Source organism: Elgaria multicarinata, chromosome 5 (genome assembly GCF_023053635.1).
Source record: "Elgaria multicarinata webbii isolate HBS135686 ecotype San Diego chromosome 5, rElgMul1.1.pri, whole genome shotgun sequence".
Taxonomy (NCBI): domain Eukaryota; kingdom Metazoa; phylum Chordata; class Lepidosauria; order Squamata; family Anguidae; genus Elgaria; species Elgaria multicarinata.
In genome coordinates, this window is record NC_086175.1 from 903,615 (window position 1) to 927,505 (window position 23,891).

Genomic DNA, 23,891 nt, shown 5'->3' on the forward strand with positions numbered 1-23,891 from the left:
TAAAATGTCATTTTTTAAAAATAATTTTAAAACCTCAAACCTTTTTTTAAAAATCCTAAAACTCAATGGATGAACAGATCTGTTTCAAACTTGGCATAGCTAAAGTCTTGTTAAGAGCAATCATGGTGCCAAGTTTCATCTCTTTATCTTAAAAAATAACATTTTTTAAAAAAAAATTAAATCCTCAAATTTTAAAAAATTCCTAAAAATCAATGGATGAACGGATTGGTTTCAAATTTGTTATGGCTAACGATCTAGCTAAAAGCTATCATGGTACCAAATTTCATCTCTTTATCTTTAAAAATGATGATTTAAAAATAATAATTTTAAAACCTCAATTATTAAAAAAAATCCTAAAAAATCAATGGATGAATGGATCTGTTTCAAAGTTGGTATGGCTAAAGCCCTACATAAGAGCTACCATCATGCCAAGTTTCATGTTTTTATCATTAAAAATGATGGAGTTATAAGCATTTTTGTTAATTCCCATTAAAGTAGAGCTGCTCTTTGGCTGGGGAAGAGGGGAAAAATCCGGATTCCCCCCGCCAATCCCAGATTTGTTGCCAAAAGTCTGGACAAATCCAAGTTTTTCCTGTCATATGGTCACCCTAAGATATGGGGTACATCTTGATGAGGAGTTTGGCCCAGTGTGGATCCGGAGTGGCAGCAGGTCCTCTATATGATGCAGCTGCGATCCTGAAGCCATCCAGGGCCAAACCCTAAAACTCCGGTTAAAAAAAGTCAGGCACTTACCCAGGCTTTTTTTTTTTTTTTTGCTGTGGAGGCTTGTCATAGTCAATAGCAACCCCTGATTGGTCACCATTAGCTGAACAGGGAAGGGGGTGGACCTCCAGGAGCCCCAAGTCAGGAGATCTTCCTCTCTCTCTGGCTGCCCATTCCCCCCACCCATTTTTGGTTTTTGTTTTATTTACAGAGCCGGTTCAGGCACTATGCGTCCCTCTATTCCTCCCCCTCTGGCTGCCTCATTCCTCCCCCGCCCGCCCCTGTGCTTGGAGCGGCTGCAGTGGCAGCAGCAACCCTGCACTAACACTAACATGTGAACCGCCCAGAGAGCTCTGGCTATTGGGCGGTATAGAAATGTAATAAATAAATAAATAAATAAATAAATAAATAAATAAACACTCCTTCCTGTGCAGATGCCTGGAAGGAGTGCAAATGCAGGAGGTTGAGGCCTCATGGTGCCAACACACCACCCTCAAGATGGGGCCATGGATCCCAGCTACAACCATGCAGGCTTAAACTGGGTATCAATAAATATTTCCTAACTGAATAATGGCTGGTGGATGGAAGAAATAGTTCAGAACAGTTGTATAATCTTCTTTCCTTGGAAGCAGGGATGGGGTATGAGAAAAAGACATTGTTTATGGTAGATTTGAGAAGAAAAAATTCTGGGAGGACTTTTAGCTTGAATTTGAGAAGGAGCAACATTTTCCCCATTAAAAGAGGTGATTTAAGGAAAGGATTCTGCAAAGGTTTCCTTTGCTGTGATGGTGGCGCAGCGTTCTTTCCCCCACCCCCTTTTTACCCTTTAGCACTACTTCCTGTAGCAGAGCTCTTCTCAGCAGAAGCTGCCCTCTCTGACCCACCAATGCCTGCAGGTAACATCATTCCAGGGCATTCTGGGAGAAAAATGACATCATCATCATCATCATTATCATCATAAGTTTATTGTGCTAGCCGAAGGCCATGACAAATACATCCATAGAAAAGCATACAACTATAAAAGTACACAATAGTTTAAAATAACCAAGAGAACCATACAGACAACTTTAAATTTACTGTGACTAAAGCTCTCATTTTGCTCAGCACTCTGAGTCTCCGTGGCAGTTTATAGCAATTTTATCTAGTTCTCTCTTCCTAATCTTTTTCGCTGCCAGTGCAAACAGGGACACTTTATGAGTGACATAAATGTTGGTATCGCTAAGGAGGAAGAGAACTGTTTCTGCTTGGGCATTCATGCCTCCATATGTCAGCAGCGGTTTCAAGAGTCTCTCTCTTGGGTCCCTATACAGAGGGCAAGTTAACATATAGTGTGCTATGTCTTCCAATTGTTGTTGACCACAGATACATAATCTCGATTCAAATGGTACCTTGTGGTAGTGTCCGTCCAGCACTGCAGTTGGCATCACTTGAAACCTCAATTCAATGAAGGCATTTCTCAGGGGCAGTGGCCTCAATTTGGACAGATAACATGCTCTATAGTGTTCTATTTTTAGAAGAGGGAACCACCGAGAGAATTTAGAATTTTTAATAAGTTGCAGGTCCCTCCTGGAATCTATCCAAAAACACCAATCCCTTAGTTGCTTCTTATCCACGTCTAGAGCAAACTTCAATTCAGGGAGATGATAACTATGCAGGAGCTTTTGGAATATAGCCGTCCAATGACAATTGTAATCAATTTCTAGAAAACACTTAGTAGGAAGACGCTCATTTTGCAAGATGGCGATTCATTTAAAATATTTTAGCTGGGCACTCTCAGTTCTTGCCCTAACTGAAGGACTACCAGCTTCTGTGCGCAAGAAAGCTGCAGGGGTACCAGATGGAAGAGAGAAAAGTTTTCGAAGGAAGTTGTTCTGCACAATCTCCAAGGCTTTGGTCATGGTGTTGTCAGACCCCCAGATTTCAGACCCATAAAGCAGCTGCGTTATTACTTTGGTGTTAAAGATTTTTAGGGCAGGTTCGATCAACTGTCCCCCTTTATTATAATAAAACTTCATTAGAGCCTCTATAGTTTTTTGTGCTTTCAATTTCGCTGCCTCCCTGTGCCCTTTCCATGAGAGGGACTCACTAAAGAGAATGCCCAGATATCTAAATGAGCAAATCTGGTCAATGACCTGTTGGTCCAAAGTCCATCTGTGTGTAGGTCTGCAGCTGCCGAAGACCATTAAGAAAAATGACATGAAATAGGGGGGTGTCATTTCTCCATCACCAGCCCACCCCATGACCTGAATCAATGCCCAAACTGGGGCATTCTGGAGGGGAAATTATGGCTGCCATCACTGCCACTGCAAATGATAAGCCACATAATGTTGGGAAGAATCCCACCCCACCCCAGGTTGCCAATTTTCTCCCATATTCACCACATATGAATGGGGCAGTTCAGCTTTACTTTATGAGCATGCATCATAATATTCTACACGTTTAAGGAGGCCTGCTGTGTAGGCAAAAGTATCCCAGAGGTTGTTTTCAGCTCTTTCATTCTAGTCAGGCTAAAATAATGATTTTACCATTTTGTGTGGATAACCAGATTTTTCTTACCTACTATGTTAAACAGGTGCTGAGAAGGCTCCCATTTTGATCTTGTCATGTTCATATCAGCTTCATTGCAGCCCATCTTTAATGACAAATTGAAAATATTTTTATGAAATGTTTTCAACAGACACTTCTTTATTGTTCTTTAGATTCTTTCACTGTGCAAATTAATGAAGTGCAGGAAGATCAATTTCTAAGAAAACAAACACAGTGCGCCTGTTCGAATGACACATGGGGAAGGATCGTTTGGCTCCCCATGCTGCATGGTGGTTCACACTAGCTACTCTGTGCGCTGTTGCCAGACGACCACCTCACAACCCTCTGCAGCATGGTTCACCCAACCACTCCCTAAGTACCTCCAGTCAGGCAGAACCCTGCAGTCCTCTGCCCACTCCCTCATGCAGCCCAGTCTCCCAAGCAGCCCAGACAGCTGCTGCCGGCCATTGTAGGCCAATGCTACTTACAGCCGTGGGCAGCCATGACAGGGCAGCACTGTAGCAGCCACTTTTTAACCTTTTAAACTTTGGGGGAAATGCAAAAATTAAAAAAAAAACAGCAAAAAATGTTTTTTGTTTGAGTTGTTGTTGTTGTTTTGTTTGTTTGTTTGTTTTTGTGCTCGTGCATTTGGGGCCTTTTTAAAATTTATTTTTGTGATTTTCCTGAACCAAGACAGTCTGATTCCATTGACAGAGATGGCATTGCTAATGAGATCACCCATTTTGACCATAGGGATCTGGCAGGAGCGGAAGGGCTGTTTTCAGCCACTAATGCCAAGGAGCTCTATGGTGGCACTCAGTTCACCACAGGGGCCTGTTCAGACGACACGCTAAACCACAGTTAGGGCCGCTAAACCATGCTCTAGCACATAGTTAGAGGGTGGTTAAACCATGGTTATGTAGCCACCATGGTTAGGAAAAATACCATTCAGATGACACATTAAGCCATCATGGTTAGCTCAGAATACTTAACCATTATGGTTTAGTGTCAATTGAACAGGGCCAATTTGTTTATGAGGAGTTTTTTGCAGTGTCATTGATTTCTTCATTATTCCAACAGTTGTGAGGAACCAAACAATGACACATCTTAAAATATCTTTTTTTATTATTGTATTCTATTATTTCTGTCCATGTGGAATTGTGGCTTTGAACAATAAAGGTAAACTCGAAACTTATTCTTTTTGGCACTCACAATCAAGTTTTTGTTGAGAACTTCAATGTACCTGCCCGGACCCTAACGTCATCCTCAGGGGTCCTTCTCCGCGAGCCCCTGCCAAAGGAAGTGAGGCAGGTGGCTACCAGGAGGAGGGCCTTCTCTGCTGTGGCACCCCGGCTTTGGAATGAACTCCCTAAGGAGGTTTGCTTGGCACCTACATTATATGCTTTTAGACGCCAGGTGAAGACCTTTTTATTCTCCCAGCATTTTAACAGTCCATAATTTTTTTTAACTTGGTGTTTTAAATTTGTAATTTTGCATTGCTGCTCTTTTTATCTGGTTGAGCTTTTATATTGTATTTTATATTATGGTTTTATACTGTTGTTTTATACTTTGAATGTTTTTAATTTTTGTGAACCACCCAGAGAGCTCCGGCTATTGGGTGCTATAGAAATGTAATAAATAAATAAGTTCTCAAGTGAAGCCAGTGAATGGATGTTGATGTTACAATAAAGAGCCAAGACCCAGGTGATAAACAGATGAATTGGAGGAAAGTAATCACAGATTCTTCATTAAATGGATCTGATAATTTCCCTCCAATTCATTTGGGTGAACAACATACGATAAAGGGTGTATTAGTACATACATTTCTGCTATTGCTTATATTATATACAGCATTCATAATCCACTTTCTAAGAAATATTCAAGGTATTTCATGGACAAGCTGTTCCACTACTACAGTTGTGGAATTGCCTGATTTAAATACTGAGAGCTTCAAGGCGGATTTCAGTCTCCCTGTGTGGATGGGAGCTCTGTTGCGATGGCATTTCTGACTTGCAAAGGCCCTTAGCTTTGAGAATGCTACCTAAGGTCATGTTGGTGTTTGGCCGATGACAATGAAAATCCACAACACCAGCCTCATGCCCTATTATTCTAACATCATTAACCAGCATTGAGTTAAGTTTATCAAGCCCATTACAAACGCAAAGCATCCAGGTCTTTGAAATTCTTGATTTTATTATGTAAGTGTGCTAATGCACTTGAGGGAGAGTGATTAGAGAGCATTTTAACATGTTAAAAAGCTTAAAGATTCTAAATATTTCTAATATTTAAACAATTCATCCCTTTATAACCTGCCAAAAGAATTTTGGTATTGGGCAGTATAGAGAAAAGTAATAAATAAAATGAAATTACTGGAATCCCAACACTTGCCAATTTGGCATAAGGTACCTGTAGCTTGAGTACATTAAGCTAGACAAATTTCAGAACAGATCCATTGAGAAAATGACCAGTATAACGATTTTATCTTGATGTGTTTTCTGTGATGGTAATCAGTTTTTGCACATGGACAATGTACCTTTCATTTTTCTTTTTGCTACAATAAATGGATTAAAAATTTATAGAAAATTTGGGGGGTATTGTGCTTTATCTTTCTGTTGTGTCTTCATTGTGTTATTAACTTGAAAGTAGAAGGCCTTTTTATTCTCTCAGTATTTTAACACTTAATTTTAACTTAAATTTAAATTTTACTGTTCTAACTCTGTATTTTAATCTTATATCAATTTTGCTGCGTGGTTTTATCCTGGTTGTGCTTTTTATACTGTATTTTGTATTTGTGTTTTTAACCTGTTGGTTGTTTTATTATGGTTTTAATTTTTGTGAACCGCCCAGAGAGCTTCGGCTATTGGGTGGTATAAAAATGTAATAAATAAATAAATAAATAAATAGGGTGACCAGATGATCAGGCAAAACCCGGAGACCTTCAGAAATTCGGGGATATCCGGGGCAACTGGCGCTGGCCCCCAATTTACCGGGGGTGGGGGAGACGGAGTGAGAGTGTGCGTGTCTTCCGGAGGTGCTCCAATCAGCTACACCATTTGCATGGCTGCTACACCATTGGCCAGGGGGGAGGGGGGCCAAGGGGGAGGGAGGAAGGAAAGGCAGGAGGCAAAGGTAGTTTCTGCTTTGCCTGCCACAATCTGCAAAAATCATCCTGAAAATATTATTGTGGTTTTAATGTCCTTAGCTACACTTATGGAAAGGTGGGATCTTACTATGTAAAGTAAAGAAGCTTTTAAAGATGGTATTGTTTTAGTGCTTGTGGATTTTTCTGGGGCTGAATGATGTATGATGGTTTGGGATTTTTAATGGGATTGAAGCTTGTGCGTTTTGTGATGTTTAAGTTGTCTTATGTTTTAATTGTAATATTCTTTTGGCATTTGTAATATACTGTATGAGGTTTGTAAGCTGTTTTAAGCTCACCCCAATCTTTATTAAATTAAAGCTTCTGTGAGGGGGCTAAGGGTTCTAATGGGGAGCCGGCAGGAAGCAGTGGGGGTATTGGGAAGGGTCGTGTGCCTGTGCCTGAGAAAGACAGAGGAGAGCTTTGTGGGTGATCCAGAGGGGAGGAGTTTAGATGGATCGTGAAACAGAGTGAGTGTGGCTTCTCATGTTCTTGTGTAGAGGAGAAGGGAGGTGTGTGTGTGTGTGTCGGTATACAAGCATGGACTTATAATAGGTACACAGGATTTTGCTTGTGTGTGGATGGACAGATGGATCTGGTGTGTGTGTGTGTGTCAGAGAGAGAGAGAGAGAGAGAGAGAGAGAGAGAGAGAGAGAGAGAGAGAGAGAGAGAGAGAGAGAGCTTGCAAACAGACCTCGCACTAAAAGGAAGAGCAAACAGGAGTTTGATAGGGGGAGTGTAGGGGAAGAGGAGACCAAGATAAGGGGGAGAAGAGAAGCCTCAAGGAAATCCAGGAGGCTGCCAATTCAAAGAGGCCATGTGCTTGCCATGTGCTCCTGAGTGCTGAGTGAAGAAAGGAAGGGGTGGGTGTGGAGAGTTGCTGCAAGGCCTGAAGGGTGTGTGGCCTGATTGCTGATTGTTCTCAGCAATCAGTGGCCTGATTGCTGCTGATTGTTGTTGGCCTCCCAGTGACCTCATTCTGCTTCCTGACTTGGAGCTGAGCAGAAGCAGGGAAGAGCAGCTGACCCAGCTCAAGTAGAAGCTAGAAAAGTAAGCCAGTTCCCAGAGAGAGAGCGAACAGAGAGCGAGTGACAGGGGGAGTTCAGCGGGGGAGGCCTCTAAGGAAAAAAATAGGGGGGAAAACAAAGAAAAACATAAAGAGAAAAAAAACCCAAAACACACACAAAAAAACCTCAATCAAAAAATCTTATTTTCTCTTAAGACATACTCATATAGTTGTGTACCTTCAGAGAGGACAGGACAAAGCAAAGGCAATTCCACTATAATCAGAAAGGAAAAAACAAAGCAGAAATAGACAAAATGGATGGGAAAGAGTCCCTAGAGGTGGTGACCTGCAAAGGGTGTGCAATGTTCGTGTTTCTGCCTGAGCTCAACATGGCGTACACCTGCAACAAGTGCAAGTTGGTGGCAATTTGGGAAGAAAAAGTGAGAGGAGTTGAGTGGCAAGTGTCCACCCTGCAAGGAATAAGAGAAGACGAGGAGTTCTTAGACCGAACGGTGGAACTGCAACAGCAACAAGAAGCACATGAGATTGAAGAGCAACAGCCAGCTGAAGCAGAAGTATGCTGAGGGGAGGAAAGCCAATGAAGAGGAAACTCCCTGGAAAAGAGTGACAGTTAGGAGCAGAAGAACTAGAAGGCATTCTGCAACGGTGGAACCATTAGACTTAAGTAACAGCTTACAGCTACTGGAGAATGAGACTGAAGGACAGTTTGCAGAGGAAGAAGTACAACAGACACTGTGCAACAGTGAACAAGAGGCAGAAGGTAGGTCAACCAAGAAAAAGAGAAGAGAAGTCGTTGCGGGAGACTCCCTGCTGCGTGGGATTGAAACCCGAGTATGTCGTGAAGACCCATGGACTCACCAGGTGTGCTGTCTCCCTGGAGCACAGATTAGAGATGTGACTGAAGGGTTACCAAAGCTCATAAAGCCCACGGACACATACACCTTTCTTCTCATCCATGTGGGAACAAATGATGTCGCCAAGCACAGCTACGAAGAAATCATTTCAGACTTTGAAGCTCTGGGAAGGAAACTGAAGAACTTTGGGGCCCAGGTAGTTTTCTCATCCATCCTCCCGGTTCTTGGAAGAGGATTAGAAAGGGAAAGAAAAATACTTCGGATGAACAACTGGCTATGAAGGTGGTGCCGACATGAGAGTTTTGGATTCTGGGACCACTGGCTACGCTACTTGGAACATGGACTGCTGGCAAGGGATGGATTGCACCTCAGAAGGGCTGGAAAGAATCTGTTCGGCCACAGCATGAAGAACTTGATCAGGAGGGCTTTAAACTGAATCTTACAGGGGCGGGAGACCTAAACATTGAGGAAACAATGGATGAAGGCCAATGCACCACATTACAGAGAACAGCTCCAATAGTATTTATTTATTTATTTATTTATTTATTACATTTTTATACCGCCCAATAGCCGAAGCTCTGCCCCAAAATAGTGTCCGCAACAATATAGGAACAAAGCCAGACTATAAAACACATGGTCTTCGATGTCTATATTAGGGGTGTGCACGGACCCCCCGATCTGCTTCTCTTCCAGATTCGCAACTTCTGGATCGGGTCTGCTCCACTCCGATCCGGTCCGCCTATAGTCCGCTCCGGTTCGCTGCAAACCTCAGGATCCAGATTGGAGCTCCGCTTTTCCCCCCAATAGACATGCATTCAAATCCAAAAAAGCCTACAACTTTTTTTCTGTTAACATTAGAAATCTCAAACTCGGCATCATGATAGCTTATCCATGTATACACAAGCATGCCAAGCCTCAAGCAAATCATAGAATCATAGAATCTTAGAATAGCAGAGTTGGAAGGGGCCTACAAGGCCATCAAGTCCAACCCCATGCTCAATGCAGGAATCCACCCTAAAGCATCCCCGACAGATGCTTGTCCAGCTGCCTCTTGAAGGCCTCTAGTGTGGGAGAGCCCACAACCTCCCTAGGTAACTGATTCCATTGTCGCACTGCTCTAACAGTCAGGAAGTTTTTCCTGATGTCCAGCTGGAATCTGGCTTCCTTTAACTTGAGCCCATTATTCTGTGTCCTGCACTCTGGGAGGATCGAGAAGAGATCCTGGCCCTCCTCTGTGTGACAACCTTTTAAGTATTTGAAGAGTGCTATCATGTCTCCCCTCAATCTTCTCTTCTCCAGGCTAAACATGCCCAGTTCTTTCAGTCTCTCTTCATAGGGCTTTGTTTCCAGAGCCCTGATCATCCTGGTTGCCCTCCTCTGAACACGCTCCAGCTTGTCTGCGTCCTTCTTGAATTGTGGAGCCCAGAACTGGACGCAATACTCTAGATGAGGCCTAACCAGGGCCGAATAGAGAGGAACCAGTACCTCACGTGATTTGGAAGCTATACTTCTATTAATGCAGCCCAAAATAGCATTTGCCTTTCTTGCAACCATATCGCACTGTTGGCTCATATTCAGCTTGCGATCTACAACAATTCCAAGATCCTTCTCGTTTGTAGTGTTCCTGAGCCAAGTATCCCCCATCTTGTAACTGTGCCTTTGATTTCTATATCCCAAATGTAGAACTTGGCATTTATCCCTATTAAATTTCATCCTGTTGTTTTCAGCCCAGCACTCCAGCCTATCAAGATCACTTTGAAGTTTGTTTCTGTCTTCCAGGGTATTAGCTATCCCACCCAATTTGGTGTCATCTGCAAATTTGGTCAGCGTTCCCTGCACCTCCTCGTCCAAATCATTAATAAAAATGTTGAAGAGCACTGGGCCCAGGACTGAGCCCTGCGGCACCCCACTCGTTGCCTCTCCCCAGTTTGAGAAGGTTCTATTGATAAGTACTCTTTGAGTCCGATTCTGTAGCCAACTGTGAATCCACCTAATAGTTGTTCCATCTAGCCCACTTTTAGCTAGTTTGTTAATCAGAATGTCATGGGGTACTTTGTCAAAAGCTTTGCTAAAGTCAAAATATATGACGTCCACAGCATTCCCATGGTCCACAAGGGAGGTTATCTTATCAAAAAATGAGATCAAATTTGTCTGACAGGACTTGTTCTTTACAAATCCATGTTGGCTTCTAGTGATCACCGCATTGATTTCAAGGTGTTTACAGATTGACTTCTTTAGAATCTGCTCCAGAATTTTCACAGGGATAGATGTCAGACTGACTGGTCTGTAGTTCCCAGGTTCCTCCTTTTTGCCCTTTTTGAAGATAGGGACAACGTTAGCCCTCCTCCAGTTGTCCGGCACCTCATCCGTCTTCCATGATTTTGCAAAGATAATAGACAAAGGTTCTGAGAGTTCTTCCGCTAGCTCCTTCATTACTCTAGGATGCAGTTCATCGGGCCTGGAGATTTGAACTCATTCAAGGAAATTAGGTGTTCTTTGACCATTTGTTTATCAATCTCAAACTGTAATCCTGCCCCCTCAACTTCTGCTTCACTTTTTCCAGGTGGGTCATAGACCCGCTTTTGAGAGAAGACTGAGGCAAAGTAGGAATTGAGCACTTCAGCCTTTTCTTTGTCATCTGTTATCAATTTGCCATCCTCATTAAGCAGTTGAACCATCCTTTCTTTCGTCTGTCTTTTACTACTCCCATATCTGAAGAAAGCCTTTTTATTGCTTTTAGCATCCCTTGCTAATCTCAGCTCATTCACAGCTTTAGCCTTCCTGACGCCATTTCGGCACTTCTGCGCCACTTGTCTGTACTCTTCTTTTGTAGCCTGGCCTTCCTTCCACTTCCTATATGTATCCCTTTTTGTTTTCAGGTCATCTCTAAGCTTTTTATGGAGCCACATTGGTTTCCTCTGTTGTCTTCTAACTTTTCTCCTTTTTGGAATTGTTTGTAACTGTGCCTTTAAAATTTCCTTTTTTAAATACTCACACCCATCCTGCACTCCTTTTCTCATTAGGCTCATTTGCCATGGGACCTTACTTATCATAGTTCTGAGTTTATTAAAATCAAAGCATCCCCTGATTTTTGGGAAATTTTTGAAAACCGGACACCCCATTTTCAGACATGGGATTTACTCTGACATTTTGACAGATAAAAACTTGGAAGCAGGCACCCTCACAGATGCCGTCTAGATCCACATTCATGGCATGTTTCAAGCAAATCCCATCATCCCCTGATTTTTGGCAGGGGTTTAACCTCTAAAGCATCACCCCTAACCACTATTCACACCCCTTTCGATATCTCTGTCAATTTTCATGTTAGAAATGTTAAATTAAGTGCCATGACACCTGATCCATGTATACACATGCATGCCAAGCTTTAAGCAAATCCAAGCCTCCCCTGATTTTTGGGGAATTTTTGAAAATCGGACACCCCATTTCCAGACATGGGATTTTCTCCAACATTTTGACAGATAAAAAACTTTGAAGCAGGCAGCCTCACAGATGCCATCTAGATCCACATTCATAGAATCATAGAATAGCAGATTTGGAAGGGGCCTACAAGGCCATTGAGTCCAACCCCCTGCTCAGTGCAGGAATCCACCCTAAAGCATCCCTGACAGATGGTTGTCCAGCTGCCTCTTGAATGACTCTAGTGTGGGAGAGCCCACAACCTCCCTAGGTAACTGATTCCATTGTCGTACTGCTCTAACAGTCAGGACGTTTTTCCTGATGTCCAGCCGGAATCTGGCTTCCTTTAACTTGAGCCCGTTATTCCGTGTCCTGAACTCTGGGAGGATCGAGAAGAGATCCTGGCCCTCCTCTGTGTGACAACCTTTTAAGTATTTGAAGAGTGCTATCATGTCTCCCCTCAATCTTCTCTTCTCCAGGCTAAACATGTCCAGTTCTTTCAGTCTCTCTTCATAGGGCTTTGTTTCCAGACCCATGATCATCCTGGTTGCCCTCCTCTGAATACGCTCCAGCTTGTCTGCTTCCTTCTTGAATTGTGGAGCCCAGAACTGGACACAATACTCTAGATGAGGCCTAACCAGGGCCGAATAGAGAGGAACCAGTACCTCATGTGATTTGGAAGCTATACTTCTATTAATGCAGCCCAAAATAGCATTTGCCTTTCTTGCAGCCATATCGCACTGTTGGCTCATATTCAACTTCCAAGATCCTTCTCATTTGTAGTATTGCTGAGCCAAGTATCCCCCATCTTGTAACTGTGCCTTTGGTTTCTATTTCCTAAATGTAGAACTTGGCATTTATCCCTATTAAATTTCATCCTGTTGTTTTCAGCCCAGCACTCCAGCCTATCAAGATTACTTTGACACTTTGACAGAGCAGAGACACCACACTTACAACAAAGGTCCGCATAGTTAGAGCAATGGTATTCCCTGTAGTAACCTATGGCTGCGAGAGCTGGACCATAAGGAAAGCTGAGTGAAGGAAGATAGACGCTTTTGAACTGTGGTGTTGGAGGAAAATTCTGAGAGTGCCTTGGACTGCAAGAAGATCAAACCAGTCCATACTCCAGGAAATAAAGCCAGACTGCTCACTTGAGGAAATGGTATTAAAGGCAAAACTGAAGTACTCTGGCCACATAATGAGAAGACAGGGTACCCTGGAGAAGATGCTGATGCTAGGGAAAGTGGAAGGCAAAAGGAAGAGGGGCCGACCAAGGACTAGATGGATGGATGATATTCTGGAGGTGACAGACTCGACCTTGGGGGAGCTAGGGGTGGCAACGGCCAACAGAAAGCTCTGGCGTGGGCTGGTCCATGAAGTCACGAAGAGTCGGAAGCGACTGAACGAATAAACAACAAACACACACCTTCAATCAAGGTTAATTCATTTATAGCAGGATGGGCTAAGAAAGAACTAATTTATTAACACTACATTTGTCTGAACAAAAGTAAGAACCATTGATTACAATGGAACTTGCTCTTCAGTGAGTGAGTTCAGATTGCAACCTAAATATGCTTGAAGTAACCAGGGAATGAGTTGATACATGAACACAAGTCTAAGGGCTGGGTAATCTATTTTATAAGGTGGGAATAAAATATTAAGGACTACATCTTTTAATCTTAGGTGCTTAAAAATAAACTCTGAGCCAGTGATTATGTTTAACCAAAAATCAAACAAACCTAAATCCGTATTTGATTCCTTTATTCATTCTAGTGTGATATGATGAATTAAAGGCACAATCCTATGCATGTTTAGACAAAAAAAATGTCCTACAGCTCCTAGAATCCCCTAGCCAGCATAATTGGCTGGAGTATGCTAAGAATTGTAGGTCTTTTTTCTTTCTAAACATGCAAAGGATTGCACTTTAAGTGAGTTTAAAATGTGAAACTCCTCACATGCTTAGAATATATATATATATATATATATATATATATATATATATATATATAAAATATTTCTTACCCGCCTCTCCATTTTGATCGAGGCGGGGAACAACAATAAACAATAAAATACATAAAACTGAATTAAAACGTAATATACATTGTTAAAAACATTCTAAAAACATCTTATAAATCAGAAATGTAGCAGCTGTCAGTGTGGAAGGTATACTTGTCATTTGAAGTGAAGCAATGCATTTTAAATATAAAGGGGCCTCTAAGACTATTACATCCAGCATCAAAAATTGTTTAACAACACCATTGCAAGCAAGTACCTGATTATGAAGAGAGAGGTACCCAGACAGTTAATACGTTCTCCATTATAGTGGAGGAGCAGGTGGAGTGGCTGCTGACATATTCAGTGGAGTGCCAGAGGCCTTCTTTACCTGTTGCTTCTTCCAAGCTGCCCAGGCCCCTTATTTGGGTCAAAGGGGAGATGTGGCACCGCAGCAAAAAAGGATATGAGCACCAATGTTTGGACTAGGGCAAAATAGTATGTGGGTGTATAGTGTGGTTTGGCTTGAATTGCTTGTGTCTGGATCTACTTGGCTCTTGAAAGCATCTTTCTGGACTGTACCTGCTGTTACATGATCCATAAGGCAAGGTTAGGGTGGGTGTATAGTCCTCCTTGACAGGAGGGCTTTGCGCTTGCTAAAGAAAGGCAAACTGATGTGAAGAGAAGCATGTGTTAGTTTATTAACAAGGACTAGCTGCTTGGTTCTAAGTATTTGGCATGTTACTTCTCTGGTATTTGTTTCATGACACTTAAGCCCAGTCCGATGCAGGTTTGGAAACAAATCCCACTGTATTCAGTGAAGCTTAATTCTGGGTAAATGTCACTATGTATTTCAGAAAAGTGAAATATATTTTTAAAACATTTGGTCTGAGTGAAGAATGAAGTGTATGGTCATTGGAAACAATCAGGTTGCTTTCCTCACATTTTTATGTCTGAGTAGTGTTGAATGATTTATTTGCTTAAATTTGATATGTTTGCTGTCCTAACATTTGATATATGTGCATCCTTTCAGTTATTTAGGCTGCAATCCTAAATAAATGAAAGTAAACTCAATTGAACGTACTTCTGAGTAGGATTATGCAACTCTGACTAGCCATTCATACAAAGTTAACCAGAATTAACATTGACTATCCATTTAATACTGTTAGTATATTAAATATCTAATTTGTGGATTGTGGTGTAGTGGCTAGAATAGGGTATCCATATGAAAAGGAGGACAGGGCTCCTGTATCTTTAACAGTTGCATAGAAAAGGGAATTTCAGCAGGTGTCATTTCTATGCATGCAGCACCTGGTGAAATCCCTTTGTCATCACAACAGTTCAAGCTGCAGGAGCTATACTAGAGTGACCAAGTACAAAAGAGGGCAGGGCTCCTGTAACTTTAACTGTTGTGATGAAGAGGGGATTTCACCAGGTGCTGCATGCATACTAATGACACCCGTTGAAGATCCCTTTTCTATGCAACTGTTAAAGATACAGGAGCCCTGTCCTCCTTTTTGTATAGTCCTCCTACTGTTGTGAGGATAAACTAGCCATTTTATCCTCTCGAGGAAAAAGATTATGTACACCGCTTTGGGTTCCTTGGAGGAAAACAGGCAGGATATAAATGGAATAAATAAATGTAAACTCTGTAATCTTGTAATTTGTAGCCAGATGTTTTGTTAGTGGTATAGTTGATTTGGTAGAAACTCACCACTGAGGCCATATTGTGGATGCTTATCAACAGTTCTCCCAATAATGTACACATACAAATCTGGAAAAGGCTTTAACAGAAACTGACTTGTGAAAAATCTAGTTTATATTACTTCTCAAGTGTTACAATGTTTTAACGACAGCCACTCTTTCTTGCTTAATATTAAATCACACTGAATAGACCTGAGAAAAGATTGCTGCAGTGACCCAATCATTCTTTCTCTCTTCTTTCTCCACCCTTACTTGGGAATAAGTCCTATTAAACACAGTGAGGCTTGCTTCTGGTTAGGGAACAATCCTGTGCATGCTGGCTGTGGAAAGCCGGGGGTTGTAGGACTTTTTTTTTGGCTAGAGGATTGCACCTTTTGCTTCCCTTTCTAATCTTTACTGCATATTTCCCTTTTTCTGTTTTGTCTAGCACTGTTGTACGCCCTACCTAACCACAGTTTTCTTTAGCTATCTTCTCCTAATTCAGAAAAAAGGAAAATAATAGATTTTCTTTTTTATTGATCTTGTATGAGGACAGCAAAAAGAATTACCACAAAGAAATTTGTACAGCAACTAAAGCAGATGTTAACTTCATGTGGGGGTTGGACTTGATGGCCTTTTAATTTTTTAATTTATTTTATTATTGCATTTATATCCCACCTTTTTTCCTCCAAGGAACCCAAGGCGGCACACATAATCCTCCTCCTTCTCTCCATTTTATCCTCACAACAACAACCCTGTGAGGTGGGTTGGGCTGAGAGTCTGTAACTGGCCCAAAGTCACCCAGTGGGTTTCCATGGCTGAATGGGGACTAGAACCCGGATCTCCCGACTCTCAGTCCAACACTTCAGCCACTACACCACACTGGCTCTCTTTTTAGGCCCCTTCCAACTCTACTATTCTGTGATTCAGATACATGTTCTTTATTTCAGTGATTTTAACATCAACAGCTCAAAAACTGACTTAAAAAAAACACACCAACAAAACCAACATTAATTTCAGAGTCAAATTTCAAGTATAAGGAGATAACGTAGGAAAAGAATGTATATAAGATGAAATGTAGCTCATATCAAGAGCTATGTGATGGGGTTTTTAACCAAGTCAAATAGGCTCTGAGGTATTGATGTTGTGTGAAGAAGAACATTTCCAAAAATTGGTGGGCACCATTTTGCAAAATGGCTGTAGCAGAAAAACTATGGGGGATAAAAATAAAAGTTCATGTTGGACTCTCAATACATGTAGGAACATGTGTACAAAAATTACTATTATTTTAAAATGGTCATGCTACCATTATTGGGTGATTTGGCACAGAATGACCCTCTCGTCCTTTAGTTATGGAATCTGTCCTTACAAGGTAACACTACACATTACTGTTCAGCATTACATTGGGTTGGGAAATTTTAATATTCTGCCCATGTTATGGTCTCAATTTGGATCAGTCCCACCCCCATGCTTCCAATTTACATTGCAAAACTGGCTTCCATATATGGTCAATTGCAGGCTTAGCATAAAGGGTTAGTGCCCTACCACCATACTAGGGTCCTGATCCATGCAAAGTTTCATGAGCTTCCCTTTGAGTAAAAAAGGGGGGAAACCCTCATTTTTCATCAGGTATACCATTAATTTAAAAAGGGAATGAGAGAGATTTATACATTGGTTTCAAGAAAAGCAGACCAAATAACCATATATATATCCAGTTGAAAGTTACACCTATATAACACCCATTCAAATGTTGAGAGCATTAAGTCCTCAGTCCATTGCATTATGGGAGGTGAGCATTTATCCTTCCAATGTGATAATATCTTTTAGCTGTCAAAAGGGCTCAAAAATCCATTTGCACTGACTATGTGTTTCAGTACAATGTTTATCCTTATTGTAATCATCTCCCAAAAAGGGGCATTGCCAAAACATGTGAATTAAAGAAGCATTATGTGCATTACATCTCCAGCAATTGTGTAAGTTAGATACACCCTTATTGCAAAGGTGTTGCACAGTCCAATAAACCCCAAACAAGATTTTTTGCTGAATGAGATGTAGCCTAAAATCCATAGAAACTTCAGATACAGACAATGAGGCAACAATCCATTGATTAAGCAAAATAGGACACTCCAATTCTCTATTCCAATCCTGTCTTAAACCATGGGTATCATATTTATTTACTACTACTAAATACTTATATATCGGGGTCATGGGTCAACATATCTGTTCAGCTTCTATAAGTGTTTCTAACAATAATGGAGGCTCTGAAGCTGTAAAAGCTGCCCAACCAAACCTAGGGCTCCATCACACCTATTTTTCCTACCTGGTTTGCCTCCGTGTTTTTTACCTCCATTTCATAAGTGCTGCAAGCAGTCCTCCTTTTCACAATCATAGCTATACCAGTGTTTGGGAAAATCTGAAAGACCTTTGTTATCTCGAGGAGATTAGGTTTGATATGCAACCATCTTCACCCAATGCTAAACTTCTCTGAGAGAACCTTTACATCTAATAGAAGCTTTACTTGCATCCCAAACCATTCTTATATCTGTGCCCTTGTTTAAATTCATCTCGAAGTATTATTTTATTTTCCTTTTAAACGCTTCCATAACAGTTTTGTTTTGTAATAAAGTTTCACTTAATCTCCATCTGAAAATATTGGCTTTTCTTTTACAGTCCATATATTCAGAGAAATACTTCAGTAGAATCTCTATTTTATAGATTTTTGTAACGAATTCACTGGTTGCCAATTAGGGCTGTGTACGGACCCCCCAATCCTCTCTGGATTTCAATCCGCAACTTTTTCATTGGGTCTGCTCTGCTTTGGGACGATCCACCTCCGCTCCGCTCCCGTTGACAGCAGATCCGCATCTCCACGTTTCCCCCCCCCCATAGACTTGCATTGAAAATGTCAAATGCCTATAACTTTTTTAGTGTTCAATTTAGAAACATGACAATGGGCACCAGGAGATATTCTAAATAGATCCTTAGGCATAGCCACTTTGAAGGAAATCAGATTATCCCCTGATTTTTGGTGAATTTTTAAAAGATTCCCCCATTTACAGAAATGCATGTACCTCCATCATTTTTCTGGATACACACATGCAACTGCCCACCAGGAGAGCGTATAAACACATCTTTATTCATGCCAAGTTTGAAGGAAATCAGATCATGCCCTGATTTTGGGGGAATTTGTTAAAGTTAAACCTAAATCAGAATCTTTTTCTCAGGTAACCACGTCAAAAATGAACACAGGGACTTCAAGATAGAAAATATTTAAACTGGGTGAGCGTACAACACATAGCTGTTCATGGGATAAACAACTCAGACTTTGTGTTGCCACACTTGGGTCGCAATACTTCTAAAAACTTAATTTCTTTCATGCCATCCGCTCATTTCAAAGTGCTATAACGTGTTGATTTTTCAAGATGCACCCACACACACACAACTCCGTCACAGTTCACACACTCCAGGGTATGCCCAGCCAATCCCTATTGCTAATATCATATCTATTCTTGAGAAAGATCTATATCCCTCTGAAAAATAAGAGTATTCCTTTGCGTTAACATTTTTGTGCCTCCATACATCCACCAATCCTAAATTATACATCAGATCAAAAAAAGTTTTCGGGAGTTTACCCTGATGACTTTTAATATTTTTCTCAGATGTCCTGTCCATTTGAGGTGAGATAACTCCATTCCAATCTCCCCTCAGACACCAACTACCATACGAAAAATCGATTAGACTGTACATAAGCCTTTTGTAGAAATCCGCTTTATACTCATTGGGAGCGTAAACCCCGAACACCATAGTTATAGATCCATTTATATTGATTTTTACTCCTACAAATCAACCTTGTTCATTGGACAGTTCTAATTCTGGTTTCAGGCTACTCCATTTTTCTTTTTCATATTTGATGAAATGAATTCTTCACCCAAATTTTTATTAACTACATATTTAAGATCTTTTTTCCTAATATGGGTCTCTTGTAAACAAACAATATCTTGTTTTAGTTTTCTCAAATAATGAAAAATTATCTCTTTTGGGGTGCATTTGCACCATTTATTAGGACTGTGCACGGACCCCCCAATCTGCTTCTCATCCAGATCTGCAACTTCCAGATTGGGTCTGCTCTCCTCCGCAGTGATCCACATATAGTCCGCTCCGCTTCGCTGCAGAGGTCCGGATTTGAATCGGAGCTCCGTGTTTCCCCCCCATAGACTTGCATTGAAATCCAAACGCCTATAACTTTTTTCTGTTAATGTTAGAAATCTCAAAATCAGCACCATGAGAGCTTATCCATGAATGCACATTCCTGCCCAGTTGGAAGGAAATCGAAGCATCCCCTGATTTTTGGGGAATTTTTGAAAAACCTACACCCCATTTTCAGAAATGGGATTTACTCCAACATTTTTACAGATACAAACTTGAAAGTTGGCACCCTCACAGATGCCATCTAGATCCACATTCATGGCAAGCTTCAAGCAATTCCCCTCATCCCCTGATTTTTGGCGATTTTTTTCCTTTTAACTCACCCCAATTCAAGTCCCATGCTAGAACTCCATTAGTTTTCATGTTAGAAACCTCAAAATTGGCACCATGAGAGCTTATCCATGTATCCACATTCATGCCCAGTTGGAAGGAAATCCAAGCATCCCCTGATTTTTGGGGAATATGTGAAAAAATCCCCCACAAAAAAGGACAGTACTATGCCCATAAAGAAACCATACCTGCCCATAGGGATCCATTGCAAAGTGCTTGCCCATAGCAATCAATAGCACAGATGATTTGAGGGAATCAAGATTTTTTCTAAATAAGGATGATCTTCATCTCAGGTGAACCACTTCCAAGAAATCTTAAACAGGGTGAACGCGCAATGCAGCTGCCTTTTATCACATGGAAGGGTACCCTGAGTCAAAGCAAGACATGCACAAACCATCCCTGCGAGGCGGGCACAGAGGAGGACAGGCAGTATGCCCCTTTAGCACTGGGAGCAAGGATGCCAGAGGCTTGTGGGGCTGAAGCAATTTGGACCATTCCAAAGCTTCGGAGCAAGGTAAGTGGTGAGGGGAGCTTACTTGGCTCCCCCATCTGATGCCACCTCGGTCTGTGCAGTAATGGCAGCAGAGCCAGGTAAATGGGGAAGGGGGCTTACCTGGGTCTGTCGCGGTCCAGGCAGTGGCTTCAACTGTGGCCCAGGCCTAAGTCCGGAAACGGGCCGTGGTCTTTTTCTGGCCTTAGGCCTGGGCCACAGTTGAAGCCACCACCCAGGCCACGATGGAGCCAGGTAAGTGGGAGGGATTGGGCTAACCTGGAAGTGGCAGTGCGGCAGCCTGTGCGGTGATGGTGGTGGAGCCAGGTATGACAGAGGGGGGAGGTGGCTTACCTGGGTCCATCACAGTCCGGGCGGCGGCTTCAACTGTGGCCCAGGCTTCAGGCTTATTTGTCCCCCATTTTGTCCCCCCTTCCCCATTTACCTGCCTCCACTGTCAGCTGCATAGGCAAGTAAGTGGGAGGGGGGGCAAAATGACCTCTGAATCCAGTTCCAGAGCAGTTCAGGGGAGGTTTGGATCAATCCAAACCACCAGAAGGCACAGCCCTAAATATAACTAAATTATGTGGAACAAAGGAATTTTGAATCTGTAAATAAACCAGGAAGATGGTTTATAAATTGTGAAGAGAAAGAGAGAAGAAGATGATAGTAAAAATACAAGGGACTGATACAGAACTAACTGATAATATGGCTATACAAAGAGTCTTTCATCAATATTATTCAAACTTCTATAAAGGACATGAGGTTTTAAAAAGCAAAAACTACCCAAAATTACTGAAGAACAGAGACAGATCATGAATGACCTATAATAATAACAGAAATGATGTAATAAGAAAGATTAAGCCTGGGAAAACACCTGGACTAGATGGATTGCCAGGTTTATATTACAAGAGTTTTGAGAAGGAGTTTTTACAACCTCTACAAAATGTGATGAATTCTGTTCTGAATAGTGGGAAGATAACTGAAACATGGAAGATGGCTTATACCAAACTTTAATACCAAAAGAGGGACAAAAAACTATAGACCAATATCACTGTTGAATAACGATTATAAATTGTTTACAATGATATTAGCCGAAACACTAATATCACACCTACAAGAATTTAATATGACTAAACACACTGATATCACTAAACACACCTACAAGAATTTATTCATGAGGACCAAAGTGGTTTCTTACCTAAAAGACAGTTGAGAGATAATGTTAGAACTGTTTTGAATGTTTTGGAGTATTTCAAAAAGCACCTTGAAAACCAAGCTGTACTAATTTTCTTGGACGCAAAATAGGCCTTTGACAATCTTAATTGGAAATTTTTATTTAAGATCTTGGAATAAATGAATTTTGGAGTAAATTTAACAAAATGGGTTAAGTCAATATATACTTCACAAAATGCGCAAATAATTATTTCATGGAGAATTGACAAAATCATGTGAAATACAAAGAAGTAAAAGACAAGGTTGTCCATTGTCACCTTTGTTGTTTATTTTGGTGTTAGAAGTAATGAATAGAGACATAAGACAAGAAGAAAGAATTGGAGGAGTAAAGATTTAAAAAGAAACATATAAGTTGAGAGCCTTTGCAGACTATCTGGTGTTTACTTTGGAAGAACCTTTAAAAAGAATTGAAATTTTGATGAATAAATTGAAAGAATTTGGTGCGGTAGCAGGTTTTAGGGTTAATAAACTTTTTTTTTAGCTATGTTTCATGTTTTTTGTTAGCTATGATGCTAACAAAAAACATGAAACCTCAAGAGCAAACAAAATTGGTGGGAAAAGATTGAAAATAAGGTAAAATATTTGGGTGTCACCCTCACTAATATGAATTTTATGTTGTTTCATAATAATTATGTTAAGGCATGGAATGAGATTAAAAAAGACTTAGCAAGATGGGATAAGGTTCAATTGTCATTGTTGGGGAGAATTGCAACAATTAAGATTGTTTTACCAATAATGTTGTTTTTGTTTCAGAAAATATTGATTGTGACATCGGATTTACCATTCAAATAGTGGCAGAAAGATATACCTAGATTTATATGGCAAGCAAAAAAACCTAGAATTAAATATAAAATACTGCAAGATGCAAAAGAGAGAGGAAGTCTGGGCTTACCAGATTTGAAATTATATTTTTCTGCCTGTTGCTTGGTATGGATAAAAGAATGGATATTACGGTTATCAATGCAGGAAGCACACCAAAGAAAAGAGATGTCAAGTACACATAATTGGTTAACATACTGCAATATATTAGAACTAGTAGAAGGTGAATACAAACTAAAAACAAGAGAAAGGTTGATAAATGAAGGTTACACATGTCAATGGTTTTCATATTTACAAATGTTGGAAAGGTTTATTAGATTAAAAAAATGGTTTTGAACAAACAAAATCTGAATTTGAAAGGGCATTATGTACAAATGATGAAAATGTTATTGCAAAAATGTATAAACTTTTGTTGAAGTTTGAAATGGAAGATGAACAAGTAAAGGACTGTATGATAAAATGGGGCCAAAACTTTGGTTATAATATATCAATGGCCCAATGGGAAGATATGCGGTTAAGAGGTTTAAAATTTACCTAAAGTTCTGGTCTTAAAGGAAACTTTTATAAGATGATGTATAGATGGTATATGTCCAAATGGTCCAAAATGTATAAAAATGTATTGGGAACCTGCTGGAAATGTGAAGAGCAAAATTAACATTTTATCATATGTAGTAGACTTGTAAAAAAGCCAAAACATTTTGGCTACAAATTCATTCTTTGATGCAGAAGATATTAAAAACCAATATACAATTGAAGCCGGAATATTTTCTGCTGGGTTTAATGTATGACCAGATGAAAAAGAACTTTGGGACTTTGTTTTTGTATATGATACAGCAGTTGTATATGACTACAGCAGAGAGACTACTATATGCACAAAAATGGAAAGGCTCAATACTACCTACTACGGATGAATGGCTGCTGAAGGTGCTGGAGATGGCAAAACTTGCGTCAATAATCAGAGAAAAGTCAACATATAGGTTTATAACTGAATGGAAACCTTTCACAGACTTTTTGCAGGGACTAGAAAAAAAACTTCACGGATTAGCTCATGGCATCCTTGAGGTGCTCAAGCTCCAGCACCCCGACAAGGTAATGATCTCCTTGGTCCGCATAGTTAAAGCAATGGTATTCCCCGTAGTAACCTATGGCTGCGAGAGCTGGACCATAAGGAAAGCTGAGCGAAGGAAGAGAGATGCTTTTGACCTGTGGTGTTGGAGGAAAATTCTGAGAGTGCCTTGGACTGCAAGAAGATCAAACCAGTCCATACTCCAGGAAATAAAGCCAGACTGCTCACTTGAGGGAATGGTATTAAAGGCAAAACTGAAGTACTTTGGCCACATAATGAGAAGACAGGATACCCTAGAGAAGAGGCTGATGTAGAAGGCAAAAGGAAGAGGGGCTGACCAACGGCAAGATGGATGGATGATATTCTGGAGGTGACAGACTTGA

At 40.8% G+C, this 23,891-nt stretch overlaps 1 protein-coding gene across 3 annotated transcripts in view; it reads right to left on the reverse strand.

The window, feature by feature from the left end:
• The window catches only part of C5H10orf71 (chromosome 5 C10orf71 homolog), a 145,340-nt gene that overhangs the window by 38,485 nt on the left and 82,964 nt on the right, over positions 1-23,891 (reverse strand). For 2 of the 3 annotated variants that reach the window (XM_063125879.1, XM_063125878.1), the window contains exon 2: positions 3,280-3,355. The gene's annotated coding sequence lies outside the window, so the exon portion shown is untranslated. Of the gene's footprint in view, positions 1-3,279; positions 3,356-23,891 lie in introns of those variants that run through there. The other variant, XM_063125880.1, reaches the window with a different exon arrangement.